This window comes from Balaenoptera borealis (assembly GCF_965194805.1).
Source record: "Balaenoptera borealis genome assembly, contig: HAP1_SCAFFOLD_172, whole genome shotgun sequence".
NCBI lineage: Eukaryota > Metazoa > Chordata > Mammalia > Artiodactyla > Balaenopteridae > Balaenoptera > Balaenoptera borealis.
The window spans coordinates 48,288-65,911 of record NW_028123941.1 but is presented as its reverse complement, the minus strand read 5'-3'; the positions used below and the strand labels follow the sequence as shown (position 1 = coordinate 65,911).

At 52.2% G+C, this 17,624-nt stretch overlaps 1 long non-coding RNA gene across 4 annotated transcripts; it reads right to left on the bottom strand.

Annotated features, from left to right (window-relative positions):
• Nucleotides 1–478: 478 nt before the first annotated feature.
• On the bottom strand, nt 479–5,321 carry LOC309621278. Of its 4 annotated transcripts, none has more exons than XR_014239885.1 (3): nt 4,576–5,321; nt 2,704–2,937; nt 479–2,560 (listed from the first exon to the last, which is right to left on the bottom strand). It is a non-coding gene; the product is annotated as an uncharacterized lncRNA (long non-coding RNA). The 4 variants fall into 4 exon arrangements; XR_014239887.1 differs by lacking the exon at nt 4,576–5,321 and having other exon boundaries at nt 479–2,362; nt 2,441–2,560; nt 2,704–3,686; XR_014239886.1 differs by lacking the exon at nt 4,576–5,321 and having other exon boundaries at nt 2,704–3,686.
• Nucleotides 5,322–17,624: the final 12,303 nt, after the last annotated feature.

Sequence of the window (17,624 nt, the reverse complement as noted above, 5' to 3'; positions counted from 1 at the left end):
ATGACTAAATGTCACATGATACACTGGATGGCATCCTGGAAGAGAAAAACTTAGAATGAAGGAAACCCAAATGAAATATGGATGTCAGTTAATAAGTGACAATTCAGATGAAAACTAGAATGAGAAACCTATTGCATCACACTAGAAATCTAGAGGAAATGGGTAACTTCCCAGTAAAAACACACATTAACAAAACGGAACATAACAAAGGAAAATACAAACACAACAGTTAAGCCACCAAAAGACCTCTTCCCCCTTTTGCTTGTCCTTCCATTGTTCCGGGATTTCGCTCTCCTGGGACAGGGAAGGAACAGAGACACAGCAGTCTGGCAGTTCCCCTAAGTTCGGACCCTGCTCAGTGTCTTCATCTCTCCCAGCCATGCCCCATCCAGTAGGGCACCCAAGGGAGTCTCAGGGATTATTCGTTCTGATGTATCAGCTATGACTTTTTTGATTCCAATGGACTGGACACACCTACTAAAGTAAAATAAAACATTATTTTTAAACGATAGAAATAAATTAATAACTGCAAGAGACAGGTTTAAGAGTGGATTTGGACCTGGCAGTTCTGGTGGCTCACTCTCTTGCAGTGTGATCTGGTCTCCCTCCAATCCTTTGTGCTGCTAAATGCCTTTGGGTGGCCCCATGCACAGGAACACTCTCTCTCACTGCATCCAGGGCTTCCAGAAACTGCAGGCGACACCCACTCAATGTCCATTTTAACAGAAAAGAAGAGGTTCAGTTAAGGTCAGGGGCTGTGGTCACCCATCCAGGGCTCTTGCTGTCCTCCCTTGATGGCAGGAAGCTCTTCCACTAGCTAAAATAGCAACTTTGCTGTTGGTGGTAAACTCAAGACTCTTGCTTTGGGCATCGGGGCCTCACATCAGAGGCTGGCCCTGATTGCCAGTGTACCTCAAAAGGCACACAGACTTCATTCGTGTCCCTGGGAGGTGGGAGCCCAGGAGTCACACCTGCCCTCTGACTATATTAATCACCCACCTCCACAGAACACATTTGCTCATTTCCCAGTCTCTGCTCTCTCCTTTACAGAGAACAGAAACCAAACGGTAGGTGGTAAGGAAACTGTTACTCAGCGGAGCAGTGTCTCAAGGATGATTCTATACCGTGGAATCCACAGTTGGCTGGCTTTCCGGAGGCCGCAGGGACTGGGCCCGGATGCACGTGGCTCCTGGAGACCACGTGGCCTCAGAGTGAAAACACCAGCTGGGAAGCCACTTGCTCCCATACCTTTGATTTTTAATGAGTATGAATGTCAAAGGTTTGCAACAACCCGAAGGCCAGAGGATTGCAGGGCCACGGTCTGCTGTATGCTGCTTGTGGCCAGGGCCACACTCAATGTCTGGAGGGTTACGTCCTCTCGGAAGGCTGAGAGGCTATGAGGGAGGAGGCCCTTTTCTCAATCACATGGATGTAGGGAACTGAAACATCCCAAGGGGCCGTCTACGCTGCCCAGGTAGCTGTTCAATTGCCCAGCAGCAAAGTCAGCACAGCGATTGGCCACAGGGGCTTGACAGGGCCCAGGCAGGCCTAAGCTGGAGGACCACAGATGCCTGCCTGGATGGTCAGGGATCAAGGGATATTCTGAGATTTTATTATCTACTACTGCCCACTCAAATGGGACGAAGGATGCAGCCAGTCCTGAAGGGCACCGCCAGCCCTCAAGAAGGCAGCATATGGGGGCTGGCAGCGCTACAGCCTTGCATGCGTGCCAACATGTCCCACTGAGCGCACTGCGTGTCAGGGCTGGGCTGGAACCTGGGTCCGGCCCCACCCTCCCCATGTTGGCGGCGGGGGACCTTCCTGACTTCTGAGGCCCTCCACAACCACAGACTGAGGTTAAGTTGGAGATGAAACAGCCAGCAACCAGAGCAGACATTTCATTCATCTTCTTTAAAGTCCAGGATGCGGAGAGGAAGCAGAGGCAGAGCAGAAAACCAACAGTCCAGCTCGACCCCGCGTCACTTGTACCAGGTGAGTCCCGTCCATCGTGCAGGCTCAGATAGAAGAGAGAGGGGAAGGCGAAGCAGGCCCATTAGATCGTGAACACTAGGTGTGTAAAGTATGAGTACTTTCTGGTTTTCTTTATATTTACAGGAATTTCTATTTTTCAATCATTAAGATACACTATTAGTAAAATAAAAAGATTAAAATTGTGTACACCTTTTCACACGCCCCTCACTAAATGTGAATTCTCTAGAAGGTACACATCTTCTGAAATCTCTTCTTACAAGAGTCACGGATTTACTTACTAAAAGCTGGCTGGAATCAACACAGGTGACTTTGCAGTTTTAGGATTGCCTGGGTCCGTGGCTTGCCGGGCTGCAGTTCCTACTTTCCAGCTCTGTAAGATGCAGGTGGAGAAGCAAGGGTGAGACCTGTCTCTCTATGAGCTGTTCAGCTAGGACTCTGAGGTACCTACCTTGTGCAGCACGTGGTAGCAGAAGCACGGGTCACAGCAGGAACAGAGTACTTGGTCTCGGCCCTTAGATGACCCAGAGCGGACATTACATACTCAGCCAACAACCAGAAAAGAGAGTCCCTTTATTAAAAAAAAGAAAAAAAAAGACTTTCAGCCAGCACCTGGGGTTCACCCAGGCCCGCTCTGACCTTCTGTTCCCCCTCTAATACAGGCCAACAAGATAGCTCTCGGCAAAACTGTGTCCCCACTGACCTCCCACCCACCTCAGTCAGGTCTTGCTGAACCCAGAGCACCAGGAATGCTGACCATCCTTGCAGTTTGGGGCCCCAAGGCTATAAGCTCACCCCAGTGGGCCAGCTCTCTGGGGTCCTTCCGGCACACTCCCGAGGGGAGTGATGGGGACGCAGCTGGAATCTGAGTCGCACAGTCTGCTCATTTCACCTTCACTCGTTACGAAAAAGGTCTTTACCCATGAAACATTCACCCCACTTTTGGTCCTTTAAAAAAACAAATTTTCTTAGGAACTATTACACCAAAGTATCTTCCGGAAAGCAAACGTTCAGCAATAAGATTTACTTCAGTACAATTTCATTTTATGTACATACAAGTGTACTTAAAGAGGACCATGTATAAAATGAGATGCCTAGTTTGCCATTTCTTTGAAGTCTGAGGCACCTGAGGTTTATGATTGTTCCTTTCATAGAGTACTGTATTCCTGCCTTTATCTCCAGACCCAAGGATGGGGAACAAAGGTGAAACAGGTCTGCACACTGCAAAATGTCTTCAGAAATCTGCAAACCCAGCTTCTTACAGGAGTTAAAGGTTAAGGACCAGGACAATGAAAGGGTGTGTGGGGGAAGGAATAGCAAGTAACCAAAACAAGGTGTCTGCGACCAGCCCACCTTCTCTGTCAGGAGCTGCACCTGGAGCTGGTCTCTGCGTTTGGGCAGCCCTTGTGCTTCACAGAAGCAGTGCTGAGCCAGGGCGGAGCAGCTGGCCACAGGCACCACCTGCCAAGTACCCACTCTCAGTCCTGAGCTAAGCTTAAACCATAATTACATTTATTTGCTTATTTACTGTGACAGGCAACGTGCTCAGTACTTGGAGTGACTATATTCCCCCCCATTTTATTGTTTTAAACCACTTTATGAAGGTATCATTGACATACAGAAAGCTGTACATGATTAATACATGCAACTTTGTGAGTATGGAGACAGATTACACCCATGAAACCATCACCACAATCTACACCGTAAACGTATGTGTCATTCCAAAGGTGTCTTCCCGACCTATTCATTCCTTTATTTATTATTATTCCTATTATCATCATTCTTTGTGTGTATGGTAAGAACACTTAAGATAGGAGCCATCCTCAGTAAATTTTAAGCACACAATACAGTATTGTTAACTACAGGCACCATATTTGAGGTATACAGCAGAACTCCAGAACTTGTTCATCTGGCATAACTGAAACTTTGTGCCCTTGGACTAGCACCTCCCAATTTCTCAGGGACTCAGAAGGGGTGACCTGTTGCCTCGGGCCTTGACAGCTGGGAGGAGGCAGAACCTTGGCGTCTTCCTGCTCTGTCCAGACCTGCGCGCGGTCTGCAAATGCTCTGCCCCTGGCCGCAGCCCCTTGCTCACACGCCCTGGTGTAAAACCCCAAGTTTGGACCCCAGGCCACCTATGCATGAGTGGCAGAAACCCTTCCCCAGGGACCTCCCTCTGCCTCCTTTTTCTAGTCTTCTCCCTCCCATGCCTCTCCTTGCTCCCCCGTGAAGAAGGAGCTGGTGGAGAAAAGCGAAGCCCAGCGGCTACAATGACACACACACACACACACACACGCGTGCGCGCGCGCGCACACACACACACACACACACACACACACACACACACACACACACACACACACACACACACACACACACACACACACACACACACACACACTGCTCCCTGCGGTGACGGCTGCTCTGAGTGGTCGGTGCGTTCACACATTAAGCCTCATGACGACCTCGGGAGGGCAGTCCTCACTGTTCCCCCATTTCACAGATGAGGGCCCGAGGCAGAGGACAGCAGTAGCGCATCCACCCTCACACAGGATGAGGCCCAGACGCCCCTAACCTGTGGCTCACCTGGCTCCAGCCACAGCCGCCTCGGGTTCTCGCAGACTCTGCTGGGTCTTTTCCACAAATCCCTTCGACACCTACAGGCTCTTAACTAATCTACGAGGGCAAGTTACTCAAGTTCGTCTGAAAAACACCCCCCCGCAGGTTTCTAACCAGCTATGAGCACGGGAAAAACTGCAGACAGATGGGAGAGCCCAGGTTACAGAAGAGGTTGAAGCAGCTGCTTCGTTGGCACAGTAGGAGAAGGGAGAGCTTGGCAAGGAAAAGAAGGTGCGTGGCTGGGAAGGAGGGGCGTGTGGACCCTCTCAAAGCCCCGTCCTCCACTCAAGCACAGACTTGGACCAAGCCCAAAGCAATGTGAGGACTCTGCAGTCAACAGGTTGAAGAAGGCGTACACCCTAGACCAAGGCCAAGTGCCAGCCAATGTCTTCAGAAGGGAAGAAAAATATAAAGTAGGCGGCTCTGCTTGGAGTCTTTGAGATTGAGCTGCGAGGGGCAGACCCCAGCATCATGCCACTCCAGCACATGTTCATGCCCAGAGGTACCTTCTCCACGGGGAACTGTGGACATTTGTAGAACATATCTGCCCTTTTTCTCCACAGAAGAAGAACCTGAGAGTCAGAGAACTGAGGTATCCCATGGAGGAGCACACACCGTTTACAGGTTGTAAATAGCTTCAGGAGGTCACCACTGCTGACCAAGCCCCAGCTGCATGCGCATTTAGGCACACAGGTGGGTCAAGAGTCAGGCAGGGTCCTTATGCAAAGCTGCCTCGCTAAGCTTCCACTCTAATAAGGTTTTGGTTACAGAAATGCATATGCATGGCAGAAGTTTTTAAAATGCAGAAGATAACTGAGAAGTAAAAATTCCCTGTGATTCCCTCCCAAGAGATATTACCGCCACTAACCTACTGATCCATCCATCTCCTTTCAGCCTCAGGCTGAGCCCCTCTGACCTGGATGTCAGTCTGGCGTGGACACCACACCCCGCACGACCTCTCGATGTCCAGTGCGGAGTGGCCAGCGTGCTGAGGCTTGGGGATGGGGTGGTCTGCGCCTGGGAGAGCCCTCTGAAGAGGGCAGCTCCGAAAGGCCCAGGCCGCGGGGCACGGTGTGAGGCTGTGTCTTGGTCACACCTCTGCTGCTGACCAGCGGGTCCCGGAGCCTCGCGACTCAGGAGCGCTCCGCACAGCAGCCGCCACCTCGCTACTAATTGGCCTGATTTGTCTCTTTCTACCCCAAATACCACCCTGTGCATTACCAGTGACACCAAGACCAAGCCTGCTAGCGCCAAATCCAGCAATCCCCCCTCCTGGCTTTGCAGACCCTGCTCTACAACAGCGGGGAGCGTGGGGGCGAAGCGCACTCTGAGTGCACAGAATTCGGGGAGCTAACGAGGCCCTCAGGCCCCGACCCCTAAAGCCAGGGCACCGGGTCACTCACCAGCAGCGGACAGCAAAAGGCCCTTAAATCGGAGCAAGCTACAGGAGAGGACCATCGCCCCCTTGTGGGCAGGAAGGGGGTTGGGCTGTCTCCTGAGCTTCTCCTGGAGGCCAGCATTGCCACGTGCATAGGTTTCTCACCCTCAGCACTGCTGACATTCTGGGCTGAATCGCTCCCTGTGGTGGGCTTTGTCCTGGGCATTGCAGTGTGTTTAGCAGCGTCCCTGGCCACCTGCCACTAGCCCACCCTCCAGACATTGCCAGGTGTCTCTGGGGAGGGAGGGTAAACTGTTCTGTTCAGGGACCCCTGCACTCATCCTGCCGCTCTGGCCAGCCCAGGGGCCACCGCGCCTGCAGGACTCACCTCCTAACCAGGCATACCGGGGAGGGGGGGCGGGGAGGGTACAGGCTGGAGTCTCTTCTCCACCAGAGTTGGCATCCAAAAATCCTAACTGCTGATTCTGCAACTCCGAATGAGGTTGACATTTCTCCCCTCTCTTATCAGGGGCTTGAAAACAATTTATCTCTCTGTGGTTTCATTATTAAATCCCTTTTCTTTCTGATGAAAATGCCTTTGGTCCCTAAATACATAGAAGTTTAAGATTTTAAGTGTACTGCTACTTCTATTTTAGATACTGATGACTATGAGGGCAAACCTAGGCCTTTTGGGAAACACATTTTTCTGGGTCTATAACATGTTTCCTTTTTGATACTGGGGGGCTCGGGTAGCAGTTTGGGATGGATTATTTGAAGCCAAAGATTTGAGGATTGCATCCTTACACCTGCCTATTTGCCCTCTCAGTCTCCATCTGAAACTAGCCTGGATACATGGACAGTGTGGACCTCGGCAGCCAGGATCTCAGTGAAGGGACGCCGCTGGCTGAGCTCTGTCCGTTCATGTGAAGGGCAAACTGCTCACCCCTGAACCTCTCCACCTTGGACCAGGTGTCGCATTGCAGGGAAGGTACAACCTACAGACACTTTTATTGGCAGACCTCTTTAAAGATTTCAAAGTGGGGCCACATGGTGTACGTTTGTTGCCAGGATTTCGCCATGCATACGGGAGGGTAGCGCTGTGGTGCCCACCTTACAAATAAAGAAAGCTGAGGCTCACTTAAGTGGCTTGCCCAAGTTGACCTAGATTCTGGTCTTTCATGGGATGCCTGCAGGACACACAACAGGAATATAAGGCCTCTACACACTCCCAACACCTCTGATGAGATGGCTTCTGCCGTCAGGCCCCCATTTCCCAGCGGACACATAGCACACTTACACGTGCTTCCTAACAAGTGAAAAGAGACACGAGCTACACACTGGGCACTTCCCTGAATCAGCATCTCTACACGGGGTGTTCTGTGTGTAGCGAACTGCCTCAACTAAGGAATGCCTGAGTTAGACCTCTGGGCCTGTGCTTGCTCCAAAAGCCTGCACTGTAACACGAAGAAATGTGCTTTACTCACAGCTGGAACACCAGCCGACGTTCCCTTGGAGGCAGGGTGACTTCAGGTAGTAAGTCCTAGAAGGAATGCTTAGCAGAGTGCTTTTTCAGTAGAGCTCACAATAGGGCAATGAGGCACAATTCCATGGCATGTTAGATGGGGTAGAAACGTTTTCCTAAAGCTGCTGGAGTGCTGAAGAAATCTAGTTCTCTCAGGTAAGAGTGTAGCATGTTGCCCTTTGCTCGGCATACACAGAAGGCATCTGAAGGGCCAACTGACCTGGCTGTTGCTCAGCAAACATAGAGGGGTCTGGGGGTACTCAGGGATCTGTAGGGAAAAGGTTGCCAAACAGGGGGCTTAGGACTCCTGAAAAGGGTACTTCCTCTAAAATAAAGCAGAAGAGTGACTAAGACATCATGGAAGAAGCTGCAAGACTCCCTTTCTGCACGGCTACTCACAGCATTACCTCGAGGCCAGTACTCACGTTGAGTTTCCCTTTAGATCTAGAGCGCGGCAGGATGAGCAACACCCCGGCAATGGAAGCACCCACCTTAGCTAGAGAAAACTCATTTTCTTCCTAGAGCCATGCCTACAGTGGCTAGTGGCCTGTCAACAGCAGTCAATTTCAAGAAGCTTCAAGGCAGCATGAATGGAGCTTTCCAAATGGGAAAGCAAGGCTAGTTCCATCAGGCCCCCATTTCACGGGCACACGCAGCATGCATCCCTGTGCTTTCTATCAAGTCCAAAGAGACACTGGTTACCCAGTGGTTCCTTCCCTGAATCAACTCCTCAAAGCAGGGTGTTCTGCAAACAGCAAACTGCCTAAACCAAGGAAATCCCCAGCTAGGCTTCCAGGACCATGGCTCTTCGAAGCCTGCAGTGTTACACGAGGAACTGGGCTTTAGTTGCAGTCGGAACGCAAGCCGACATTTTCCTGGAGGCAGGGTGACTTCAGGCAGGGGGTCCCAGATCGAATGCGAAGCCGAGGGTTATTCTCAGTGCAGCTCAGACTAGGGCAATGAGTCACACTTGCACGGTATGTTGGACCTGCTAGAAAGGTGTTCGTCGACCTGTGGGAGTGTTGAGGAAATCAAGCTGTCCCAAGAAAGAGTGCAGTCTGTTGCCCTACACTCGGCATACACAGAGTGGCTCCGAAGGGCTACAGGCCTGGATGTGGCTTAGCAGGCCCATGGAGACCTGAGGGTACTCAGTGTTCTTGCAGGGGATAGGGTGCCTACGCGGGGTTCCTAGATGTCCTGCAAAGCGTACTGACGTTAAAACAATGCACAGCAGCAGCTACGGCCTCCTGGACACTGCTGCACGCCTCCGCTTCTGCATGGCAATTCAGGGCCTTACCTCGAGACAACTGCTCATGCTGAGTGTCCCGTTAGCGACACAGCATGGTAGGATGCTGACTTTCTCCTCGAGCAGAGTGACTTCAGGTACAAGGTCCTCGAAAACTCGTAAGCGGAGTGTTTTCTCTTGGCAGCTCAGGCGGGGGCCATGACGAACACTTCCATGGCATGTCGCACTGGCTAGAAATGTGGTCCTGAGGCTGTTCCAGTGCTCTGGAAATGTAGCTCTCCTTAAGGAACGAGCAGTGTGTTACCCATCACTCGGCATACACAGAGGGCCTCCGAGGGACCGACCCTTGGGCCTCGATGTTGCTCAGCAGGCCCACAGGGGTCTGGAGGTACTCACTGATCTTGGAGGGAAAATGATGCACACCCGAGGGGCCTAGGAGTCCTGAAAAGGGTACTTCCTTTAAAATAAAGCAGAACAGGGGCTTCCCTGGTGGCGCAGTGGTTGAGAATCTGCCTGCCAATGCAGGGTACACGGGTTCGAGCCCTGGTCTGGGAGGATCCCACAGGCCGCGGGGCAACAGGGCCCGTGAGCCACAACTACTGAGCCTGCACCTCTGGAGCCTGTGCTCCACAGCAAGAGAGGCCGCGATAGTGAGAGGCCTACGCACCGCGATGAAGAGTGGCCCCCACTTACCGCAACTGTAGAGGGCCCTAGCACAGAAACGAAGACCCAACATAACAATCAATCAATCAATCAATAAATCTCAAAAAAACAATAAAAAATAAAAAAATAAAATAAAATAAAGCAGAACAGTGACTAAGACCTCATGGAAAGAGCTGCATGCCTCCCTTTCTGCGCGGCTACTCAGGGACTTACCTCGAGGCCAGTACTCACGTTGAGTTTCCCTTTAGCTCTAGAGCATGGCAGGATGAGCTCCACCCCGCCCATTGAAGCACCAGGATTACCTAGAGAAAACTCATTTTCTTCCAAGAGCCATGCCTACAGTGGCTAGTGGCCTGTCAACAGCAGTCAATTTCAAGTAGCTTCAAGGCAGCATGAATGGAGCTTTCAAAATGGGAAAGCAAGGCTAGTTCCATCAGGCCCTCATTTCCATGGGCACACGCAGCATACATCCCTGTGCTTTCTAACAATTCCAAACAGACACAGGTTACCCAGTGGTTCCTTCCCTGAATCAACTCCTTGAAGCAGGGTGTTCTGCAAACAGCGAACTGCCTCAACCAAGGAACGCCCCAGCTTAGCCTCCGGGCCCGTGGCTCTTCAAAAGCCTGCAGTGTTACACGAGGAACTGGGCTTTAGTTGCAGTTGGAACGCAAGCCGACATTCTCCTGGAGGCAGGGTGACTTCAGGCAGGGGGTCCCAGATCGAATGCGAAGCCGAGGGTTCTTCTCAGTGCAGCTTAGACTAGGGCAATGAGTCAGACTTGCACGGTATGTTGGACCTGCTAGAAAGGTGTTCGTCGACCTGTGGGAGTGTTGAGGAAATCACGCTCTCCCAAGAAAGAGTGCAGTCTGTTGCCCTACACTCGGTATACCCAGAGTGGCTCCGAAGGGCTACGGGCCTGGATGTGGCTTAGCAGGCCCATGGGGGCCTGAGGGTACTCAGTGTTCTTGCAGGGAATAGGGTGCCCACGCGGGGTTCCTAGATGTCCTGCAAAGCGTACTGACGTTAAAACAATGCAGAGCAGCGGCTACGGCCTCCTGGAGACTGCTGCACGCCTCCGCTTCTGCATGGCAATTCAGGGCCTTACCTCGAGACAACTGCTCACGCTGAGTGTCCCGTTAGCGACACAGCATGGTAGGATGCTGACTTTCTCCTCGAGCAGAGTGACTTCAGGTATGAGGTCCTCAAAGAATCCTAAGCAGAGTGTTTTCTCATGGCAGCTCAGACGGGGGCCATGACGAACACTTCCATGGCATGTCGCACTGGCTAGAAATGTGGTCCTGAGGCTGTTCCAGTGCTCTGGAAATGTAGCTCTCCTTAAGGAACGAGCAGTGTGTTACCCATCACTCGGCATACACAGAGGGCCTCCGAGGGACCGACCCTTGGGCCTCGATGTTGCTCAGCAGGCCCACAGGGGTCTGGAGGTACTCACTGATCTTGGAGGGAAAATGATGCACACCCGAGGGGCCTAGGAGTCCTGAAAAGGGTCCTTCCTTTAAAATAAAGTAGAACAGGGGCTTCCCTGGTGGTGCAGTGGTTCAGAATCTGCCTGCCAACGCAGGGTACATGGGTTCGAGCCCTGGTCTGGGAGGATCCCACAGGCCGCGGATCAACAGGGCGCGTGAGCCACAACTACTGAGCCTGCGCCGCTGGAGCCTGTGCTCCGCAAAAAGAGAGGCCGCGATAGTGAGAGGCCTACGCACCGCGATGAAGAATGGCCCCCACTTACCGCAACTGTAGAGGGCCCTAGCACAGAAACGAAGACCCAACATAACAATCAATCAATCAATAAATAAAATTTAAAAAAACAATAAAAAATGATAAAAATAAAATAAAATAAAGCAGAACAGCGACTAAGACTTCATGGAAAGAGCTGCATGCCTCCCTTTCTGCGCGGCTACTCAGGGACTTACCTCGAGGCCAGTACTCACGTTGAGTTTCCCTTTAGCTCTAGAGCGTGGCAGGATGAGCTCCACCCCGGCCATCGAAGCACCCGGCTTACCTAGAGAAAACTAATTTTCTTCTTAGAGACATGCCTACAGTGGCTAGTGGCCTGTCAACAGCAGTCAATTTCAAGTAGCTTCAAGGCAGCATGAATGGTGCTTTCAAAATGGGAAAGCATGTCTTCCCTGGTGGTGCAGTGGTTGAGAATCTGCCTGCCAATGCAGGGCACACGGGTTCGAGCCCTGGTCTGGGAAGATCCCACATGCCGCGGAGCAACTAGGCCCGTGAGCCACAAGTACTGAGCCTGCGCGTCCAGAACCTGTGCTCCGAAACAAGAGAGGCCGCCATAGTGAGAGTCCCGCGCACTGCGATGAAGAGTGGCCCCCGCTTGCCGCAACTAGAGAAAGCCCCCGCACAGAAAGGAAGACCCAACACAGCCATAAATAAATAAATAAATAACTTAGGATTTCTTTAAAAAAAAAAATGGGAAAGGAAGGCTAGTTCCATCAGGCCCCCATTTCACGGGCACACGCAGCATACATCCCTGTGCTTTCTATCAAGTCCAAAGAGACACTGGTTACCCAGTGGTTCCTTCCCTGAATCAACTCCTCGAAGCAGGGTGTTCTGCAAACAGCAAACTGCCTAAACCAAGGAAATCCCCAGCTAGGCTTCCAGGACCATGGCTCTTCGAAGCCTGCAGTGTTACACGAGGAACTGGGCTTTAGTTGCAGTCGGAACGCAAGCCGACATTTTCCTGGAGGCAGGGTGACTTCAGGCAGGGGGTCCCAGATCGAATGCGAAGCCGAGGGTTATTCTCAGTGCAGCTCAGACTAGGGCAATGAGTCAGACTTGCACGGTATGTTGGACCTGCTAGAAAGGTGTTCGTCGACCTGTGGGAGTGTTGAGGAAATCACGCTCTCCCAAGAAAGAGTGCAGTCTGTTGCCCTACACTCGGTATACCCAGAGTGGCTCCGAAGGGCTACGGGCCTGGATGTGGCTTAGCAGGCCCATGGGGGCCTGAGGGTACTCAGTGTTCTTGCAGGGAATAGGGTGCCCACGCGGGGTTCCTAGATGTCCTGCAAAGCGTACTGACGTTAAAACAATGCAGAGCAGCGGCTACGGCCTCCTGGACACTGCTGCACGCCTCCGCTTCTGCATGGCAACTCAGGGCCTTGCCTCGAGACAACTGCTCACGCTGAGTGTCCCGTTAGGAACACAGTATGGTAGGATGCTGACTTTCTCCTCGAGCAGAGAGACTTCAGGTACGAGGTCCTCAAAGAATCCTAAGCAGAGTGTTTTCTCATGGCAGCTCAAACGGGGGCCATGACGAACACTTCCATGGCATGTCGCACTGGCTAGAAATGTGGTCCTGAGGCTGTTCCAGTGCTCTGGAAATGTAGCTCTCCTTAAGGAACGAGCAGTGTGTTGCCCATCACTCGGCATACACAGAGGGCCTCCGAAGGCCCGACCTTTGGGCCTCGATGTTGCTCAGCAGGCCCACAGGGGTCTGGAGGTACTCACTGATCTTGGAGGGAAAATGATGCACACCCGAGGGGCCTAGGAGTCCTGAAAAGGGTACTTCCTTTAAAATAAAGCAGAACAGGGGCTTCCCTGGTGGCGCAGTGGTTGAGAATCTGTCTGCCAACGCAGGGTACACGGGTTCGAGCCCTGGTCTGGGAGGATCCCACAGGCCGTGGAGCAACTGGGCCCGTGAGCCACAACTACTGAGCCTGTGCCGCTGGAGCCTGTGCTCCGCAACAAGAGAGGCCGCCATAATGAGAGGCCTATGCACCGCGATGAAGAGTGGCCCCTACTTACCGCAATTGGAGAGAGCCCTAGCACAGAAACGAAGACCCAACAGAGCAATCAATCAATCAATCAGTAAGTCTTAAAAAAACAATAAAAAATAAAAAAATAATAATAATAAAGCAGAACAGCGACTAAGACCTCATGGAAAGAGCTGCATGCCTCCCTTTCTGCACGGCTACTCAGGGACTTACGTCGAGGCCAGTACTCACGTTGAGTTTCCCTTTAGCTCTAGAGTGTGGCAGAATGAGCTCCACCCTGGCCATCGAAGCACCCGGCTAACCTGGAGAAAACTCATTTTCTTCCCAGAGCCATGCATACAGTGGCTAGTGGCCTGTCAACAGCAGTCAATTTCAAGTAGCTTCAAGGCAGCATGAATGGAGCTTTCCAAATGGGAAAGCAAGGCTAGTTCCATCAGGCCCCCATTTTACGGGCACACACAGCATACATCCCTGTGCTTTCTAACAAGTCCAAAGAGACACTGGTTACCCAGTGGTTCCTTCCCTGAATCAACTCCTCAAAGCAGGGTGTTCTGCAAACAGCAAACTGCCTAAACCAAGGAAATCCCCAGCTAGGCTTCCAGGACCATGGCTCTTCGAAGCCTGCAGTGTTACACGAGGAACTGGGCTTTAGTTGCAATCGGAACGCAAGCCGACATTTTCCTGGAGGCAGGGTGACTTCAGGCAGGGGGTCCCAGATCGAATGCGAAGCCGAGTGTTATTCTCAGTGCAGCTCAGACTAGGGTAATGAGTCACACTTGCACGGTATGTTGGACCAGCTAGAAAGGTGTTCGTCGACCAGTGGGAGTGTTGAGGAAATCGAGCTGTCCCGAGAAAGAGTGCAGTCTGTTGCCCTACACTCGGCATACACAGAGTGGCTCCGAAGGGCTACGGGCCTGGATGTGGCTTAGCAGGCCCATGGGGGCCTGAGGGTACTCAGTGTTCTTGCAGGGAATAGGGTGCCCACGCGGGGTTCGTAGATGTCCTGCAAACCGTACTGACGTTACAACAATGCAGAACACCGGCTACGGCCTCCTGGACACTGCTGCATGCCTCCGCTTCTGCATGGCAAATCAGGGCCTTTCCTCGAGACAACTGCTCACGCTGAGTGTCCCGTTAGCGACACAGCATGGTAGGATGCTAACTATCTCCTCGAGCAGAGTGACTTCAGGTACGAGGTCCTCGAAGAATTCTAAGCAGAGTGTTTTCTCATGGCAGCTCTGACGGGGGACATGACGAACACTTCCATGGCACATCGCACTGGATAGATATGTGGTCCTGAGGCTGTTCCAGTGCTCTGGAAATGTAGCTCTCTTTAAGAAACGAGCAGTGTGTTGCCCTTCACTCGGCATACACAGAGGGCCTCCGAGGGACCGACCTTTGGGCCTCGATGTTGCCTAGCAGGCCCACAGGGGTCTGGAGGTACTCACTGATCTTGGAGGGAAAATGATGCACACCCGAGGGGCCTAGGAGTCCTGAAAAGGGTACTTCCTTTAAAATAAAGCAGAACAGGGGCTTCCCTGGTGGCGCAGTTTTTGAGAATCTGCCTGCTAACGCAGGGTACACGGGTTTGAGCCCTGGTCTGGGAGGATCCCAAAGGCCGCGGAACAACTGGGCCCGTGAGCCACAAGCACTGAGCCTGCGCCTCTGGAGCCTGTGCTCCGCAACAAGAGAGGCCGTGATAGTGAGAGGCCTATGAACCACGCTGAAAATTGGCCCCCACTTACCGCAACTGTAGAGGGCCCTAGCACAGAAACGAAGACCCAACATAACAATCAATCAATCAATCAATAAGTCGTAAGAAATCAATAAAAAATAAAAAAAATAAAATAAAGCAGAACAGCGACTAAGACCTCATGGAAACAGCTGCATGCCTCCCTTTCTGCACGGCTACACAGGGACTTACCTGGAGGCCAGTACTCACGTTGAGTTTCCCTTTAGCTCTAGAGCGTGGCAGGATGAGCACAACCCCGGCCACAGAAGCACCCGGCTTACCTAGAGAAAACTCATTTTCTTCCCAGAGCCATGCCTACAGTGGCTAGTGGCCTGTCAACAGCAGTCAATTTCAAGAAGCTTCAAGGCAGCATGAATGGAGCTTTCAAAATGGGAAAGCAAGGCTAGTTCCATCAGGCCCTCATTTCCATGGGCACACGCAGCATACATCCCTGTGCTTTCTAACAATTCCAAACAGACACAGGTTACCCAGTGGTTCCTTCCCTGAATCAACTCCTTGAAGCAGGGTGTTCTGCAAACAGCGAACTGCCTCAACCAAGGAACGCCCCAGCTTAGCTTCCGGGCCCGTGGCTCTTCAAAAGCCTGCAGTGTTACACGAGGAACTGGGCTTTAGTTGCAGTTGGAACGCAAGCCGACATTCTCCTGGAGGCAGGGTGACTTCAGGCAGGGGGTCCCAGATCGAATGCGAAGCCGAGGGTTCTTCTCAGTGCAGCTTAGACTAGGGCAATGAGTCAGACTTGCACGGTATGTTGGACCTGCTAGAAAGGTGTTCGTCGACCTGTGGGAGTGTTGAGGAAATCACGCTCTCCCAAGAAAGAGTGCAGTCTGTTGCCCTACACTCGGTATACCCAGAGTGGCTCCGAAGGGCTACGGGCCTGGATGTGGCTTAGCAGGCCCATGGGGGCCTGAGGGTACTCAGTGTTCTTGCAGGGAATAGGGTGCCCACGCGGGGTTCCTAGATGTCCTGCAAAGCGTACTGACGTTAAAACAATGCAGAGCAGCGGCTACGGCCTCCTGGACACTGCTGCACGCCTCCGCTTCTGCATGGCAATTCAGGGCCTTACCTCGAGACAACTGCTCACGCTGAGTGTCCCGTTAGCGACACAGCATGGTAGGATGCTGACTTTCTCCTCGAGCAGAGTGACTTCAGGTATGAGGTCCTCAAAGAATCCTAAGCAGAGTGTTTTCTCATGGCAGCTCAGACGGGGGCCATGACGAACACTTCCATGGCATGTCGCACTGGCTAGAAATGTGGTCCTGAGGCTGTTCCAGTGCTCTGGAAATGTAGCTCTCCTTAAGGAACGAGCAGTGTGTTACCCATCACTCGGCATACACAGAGGGCCTCCGAGGGACCGACCCTTGGGCCTCGATGTTGCTCAGCAGGCCCACAGGGGTCTGGAGGTACTCACTGATCTTGGAGGGAAAATGATGCACACCCGAGGGGCCTAGGAGTCCTGAAAAGGGTCCTTCCTTTAAAATAAAGTAGAACAGGGGCTTCCCTGGTGGTGCAGTGGTTCAGAATCTGCCTGCCAACGCAGGGTACATGGGTTCGAGCCCTGGTCTGGGAGGATCCCACAGGCCGCGGATCAACAGGGCGCGTGAGCCACAACTACTGAGCCTGCGCCGCTGGAGCCTGTGCTCCGCAAAAAGAGAGGCCGCGATAGTGAGAGGCCTACGCACCGCGATGAAGAATGGCCCCCACTTACCGCAACTGTAGAGGGCCCTAGCACAGAAACGAAGACCCAACATAACAATCAATCAATCAATAAATAAAATTTAAAAAAACAATAAAAAATGATAAAAATAAAATAAAATAAAGCAGAACAGCGACTAAGACTTCATGGAAAGAGCTGCATGCCTCCCTTTCTGCGCAGCTACTCAGGGACTTACCTCGAGGCCAGTACTCACGTTGAGTTTCCCTTTAGCTCTAGAGCGTGGCAGGATGAGCTCCACCCCGGCCATCGAAGCACCCGGCTTACCTAGAGAAAACTAATTTTCTTCTTAGAGACATGCCTACAATGGCTAGTGGCCTGTCAACAGCAGTCAATTTCAAGTAGCTTCAAGGCAGCATGAATGGTGCTTTCAAAATGGGAAAGCATGTCTTCCCTGGTGGTGCAGTGGTTGAGAATCTGCCTGCCAATGCAGGGCACACGGGTTCGAGCCCTGGTCTGGGAAGATCCCACATGCCGCGGAGCAACTAGGCCCGTGAGCCACAAGTACTGAGCCTGCGCGTCCAGAACCTGTGCTCCGAAACAAGAGAGGCCGCCATAGTGAGAGTCCCGCGCACTGCGATGAAGAGTGGCCCCCGCTTGCCGCAACTAGAGAAAGCCCCCGCACAGAAAGGAAGACCCAACACAGCCATAAATAAATAAATAAATAACTTAGGAATTCTTTAAAAAAAAAAATGGGAAAGGAAGGCTAGTTCCATCAGGCCCCCATTTCACGGGCACACGCAGCATACATCCCTGTGCTTTCTAACAATTCCAAACAGACACAGGTTACCCAGTGGTTCCTTCCCTGAATCAACTCCTTGAAGCAGGGTGTTCTGCAAACAGCGAACTGCCTCAACCAAGGAACGCCCCAGCTTAGCTTCCGGGCCCGTGGCTCTTCAAAAGCCTGCAGTGTTACACGAGGAACTGGGCTTTAGTTGCAGTTGGAACGCAAGCCGACATTCTCCTGGAGGCAGGGTGACTTCAGGCAGGGGGT